At 38.5% G+C, this 4,231-nt stretch overlaps 1 pseudogene; it reads right to left on the minus strand.

Moving 5' to 3' along the window:
- Nucleotides 1-2,142: 2,142 nt before the first annotated feature.
- Nucleotides 2,143-3,688, minus strand: LOC139177353 (large ribosomal subunit protein uL30-like; annotated as a pseudogene).
- Nucleotides 3,689-4,231: the final 543 nt, after the last annotated feature.

Raw genomic sequence — 4,231 nt, forward strand, 5'->3', positions numbered from 1 at the left:
ATCCAAACTGGACTCATGGACGCCATAGAAATAGCTGGCTGCATCACTATCTTACTGTGCCTGCTTACCCTTTCCTTTTTTCCCCATGATGGGGGATAAGGCAGAACTGACAATGAATAAAGCATATACACTGCTACATTGCCACAAATACCAGATCTCTTACAAGTCCCCATTTACATTATTCTTTAAGATCTGCAGTAACACCACTGTTTGGGTCCAGTACCTACTAGTGAAGACCATGTCTTCTAATTTTGTCAGAATATACCATTAAATGAATGGAGTGCCTGATGAAATGTAGAAAGGTGAAATGCAGTGAAAGGTTCTCACACGGAGGAATGAATTGGCATCTGATCAGGTGCCTACAAGGGAGACAATGACCTCTCTCTTTGGGCTTTATTCTCCATGGAGGAATGAAGTTTGCTCTTTCTGAAGGAAAAAGCAGTGCATTTTCTGGTTTTCCTTTCTGTTTCCTTCAGTCATTTTTACTTCAATTTACCAGATACCGTTTGAAAGCAATTTCATAAACATTGAAGTGGCTATGAAATTCAGTGTTTGTATCTGGCAGGTGGCTTATAAGATCTAAGGAACCACCTGGTTTTGAAGAATTGGGATGATATGTCAAGGTTCAATCAGAGACACAAACCATCTTGAGTGATTAGAACAAAGGATTTATTATAGGGTTTAGGCCTCACATAATTGTGGGAGCTGATAGATTGGACCTTGTAGGCTCTTACCTCAGCATCCAGTATTGGAATTGAAGTTGTCAGTCAGATCAGCAGTTGGGGAAAAAAGCTTGAAATAGACGAGAGAGACTGAACCAGAAACTCATGAGAATAGCTGAATACATGAGCAGAAACTGGTCAGATGTATATAGGGATTCCATTTCCAATCTCAGAGAGACTGGATGACTGGAAAGAGAAGATGGTGCCCGTCACCAAGGAACCATGCATGTACCTGGCCAAAGACTGAAAAGTTGAAGGAGCAGATCCAGCAGGAGCTGGAGAAACTGTGGGTCCAAGTGCTGCTGCACATCACCTGGGTGAGCCAGAGGATCCCTGATAGTGTATATAAGCTGTCATTGGGCCTGGACCCAGCCACATGCCCCAAACTTCAGAGCATAAAAAAAAAGGGCTGTACTTCACTTCTGCCTTCCAAATATTGCACAAAATGTCACTTGTGGGCAGTGCTAATTTGAAACTGTGCAGGCAAGGTATGCTGGAAAGCAATCATAGTTCTTTCTTAGCTAAGGTGACGCAGCACAGTCACTTGATGACATGACTCAAAAGAGATCATCTCTGAGCACTCAGATATGTAAATGGGAACTCACACTTTGGAGAAAGGCACCTTTCCAGGAGACTTGTTTCTTGGCAAATTGCCAGGTGTCACTGTTTAGTGACAGCACTTTGCAACTTTCCAAGTTGCATTTTTCTTTTGTTAGAAACTGTTGATACATTTAATTTACTGATCTTTGTAAGCCATGGTACTTTTACATGAAAAATTACTCTCTACAAATGCTAACGTATCTGATAATCTCATTTCAGCCAAAATATTTTCACAGGTATTATGGCTTTAATTCAGGCAAACTTTTTGTGATAAAAATTTTGTAAGGTTAAACTCATCAAATTATCTGTATCCTTGTAATTCTTTTAATGTTTTGCCAAATTAAGATGCCTCAAAATCATAGGTTTTCTCAATTTTATACCACTAAAATCATAACTTACATGATTTTTAAAGATCTCCATCAAAATTGTTTGAGATATTTTAAAGCATATTTTTAGAATCTCAAAGTTTAAAATCTTTCACATTATTTGTGCTCTCATCATTTAATATGTTTAAACTTCCTTCTTGCTTATTGGGGGGATAAATTTAATGTGTTCTTACATGTAAATTTTATTTCCAGTAATTGTAATTCACTGAATTCTTCATACTACAGTTGGTTTTTTTAAGTATTCATTTGTTCTCTACTTGATTAAAATTTTCTAAGTGATTTTGAACAAAATGTAATCAAAATCTAGAGAACTCATTTATTTACAAAATTAATACCATTGTAAAGCAAATAGGTTTTTTTTGTTTTTTTTTCAATTTGAAAGCAGTCACTGTTTATGAACTGACCAGGTTATAAAAATAATCATGGTAGATACTTCAGTTCTTCCTTCTAATAAGGCTGTTGATCTGATCTTCCCTGTTGCCAACATCTCCATCTTTTACAAAATGAGTGATCTTTCTCTTCACTCCACCTTGTGGAGAAGATAATGTGAAAAGCCACAGGAAGTTGTTTGCTTCTTTGAAACATTTTCCAGCAGTTTAGATCTCATGAATCTGATCCTCTGTGCAGAGGATGCCATATTTACTGAGATCAAACAGTCAACGTGTTATCTGTCAGGGCAGTTCACTTCTTGTTGATTTTGCCATAACCATGCTTGTAGACCAGTTCATTTACTGACTTCAGGTACAAGCTGGAATCAAGATTGCCGGGAGAAATATCAATAACCTCAGATATGCAGATAACACCACCCTTATGGCAGAAAGTGAAGAGGAACTCAAAAGCCTCTTGATGAAAGTGAAAGTGGAGAGTGAAAAAGTTGGCTTAAAACTCAACATTCAGAAAACGAAGATCATGGCATCCAGTCCCATCACTTCATGGGAAATAGATGGGGAAACTGTGGAAACAGTGTCAGACTTTATTTTTCTGGGCTCCAGAATCACTACAAATGGTGACTGCAGCCATGAAATTAAAAGACGCTTACTCCTTGGAAGGAAAGTTATGACCAACCTAGATAGCATATTCAAAAGCAGAGACATCCCTTTGCCAACAAAGGTCCGTCTAGTCAAGGCTATGGTTTTTCCTGTGATCATGTATGCATGTGAGAGTTGGACTGTGAAGAAGGCTGAGCACCGAAGAACTGATGCTTTTGAACTGTGGTGTTGGAGAAGACTCTTGAGAGTCCCTTGGACTGCAAGGAGATCCAACTAGTCCATTCTGAAGGAGATCAGCCCCGGGATTTCTTTGGAAGGAATGATGTTAAAGCTGAAACTCCAGTACTTTGGCCACCTCATGTTAAGAGTTGACTCTTTGGAAAAGACTCTGATGCTGGGAGGGATTGGGGGCAGGAGGAGAAGGGGACGACAGAGGATGAGATGGCTGGATGGCATCACTGACCCAATAGACGTGAGTCTCAGTGAACTCCGGGAGTTGGTGATGGACAGGGAGGCCTCGCGTGCTGCGATTCATGGGGTCGCAAAGAGTTGGACATGACTGAGTGACTGATCTGAATCTGAATCTGAATGCAATGTGTAGCTCCACAGTTCTCAGCATGTTAATTGAAGCCTTGTTGAACTTCAAAAAGGTGCCACTGAAAATCTGACAGAGGCAGAGAAGCCGCAACCTTTTCAGACCTTTGGGATCAGACCACTGATAGCTCTGATCCTGATGACAAATGCCAATTTGGGTTCTCCAGACACATAGAAGTTGCTGACTTTTCTTGCCATCCTGAATTCTCAGTTCTGTATATCTGCCTATATTCCTTGTGATAATGCTTAGCTTTTTCATGGATAAGCTTCCTCCTTGCCTTTTGAAGCATCTTTGGGGCAAACTTCTGCTCAGATGCTTGATCTCAGGTGCTCTGTGAAATCCTTCTGCTGTTTCTGGCACAGCAGACGCCTCTTTCTTCTCTTCTTCAGCCTGCATGGTTCCAGCCAGGAAAGAGGCCAAATAGGTTGATTTTTAAGGTAGTTCTTCAAAATTTCAAATCTAAAACCCAACTGACAATAATGATGAACAGCAAAGAAAGAAAAATCATAGTCATGGTAAAGTTTTTTTTTAAAGTTAATTTTGCATCAGTTTAGTCAAAAAGTCTTTGTACTTCAATTACTGTATTTTGAGTATATGAAATGTAAATTAACAACTATTTCAACTAAAATTTCATATGAGTGAAATTAAAAATGAGTCATTTGATATAAATGAAAAGCCATGGTTGATAGAGTGGTATGCAACTGCACTTTCTATAGCTTTACAGACTTTATCATCATTATTTGGAATAGTGTTCTTTGAATAACCCCTCATGTTGTAAGTAGAATAAAACTAATACAATATTGTAAAGTTTAAAAATAAAATAAAATTAAAAAAAAAAAAGAATACAGTACTTCATTAGCAGTTTTGTTTTTTGCTTTACTTGTGATCAGTGATACCACTATGATCCCTGCATGGTGGATGGTAAATGTTAACACATAC

The sequence above is a fragment of the Bos indicus genome, chromosome 18, assembly GCF_029378745.1.
Source record: "Bos indicus isolate NIAB-ARS_2022 breed Sahiwal x Tharparkar chromosome 18, NIAB-ARS_B.indTharparkar_mat_pri_1.0, whole genome shotgun sequence".
NCBI classification, from domain to species: domain Eukaryota; kingdom Metazoa; phylum Chordata; class Mammalia; order Artiodactyla; family Bovidae; genus Bos; species Bos indicus.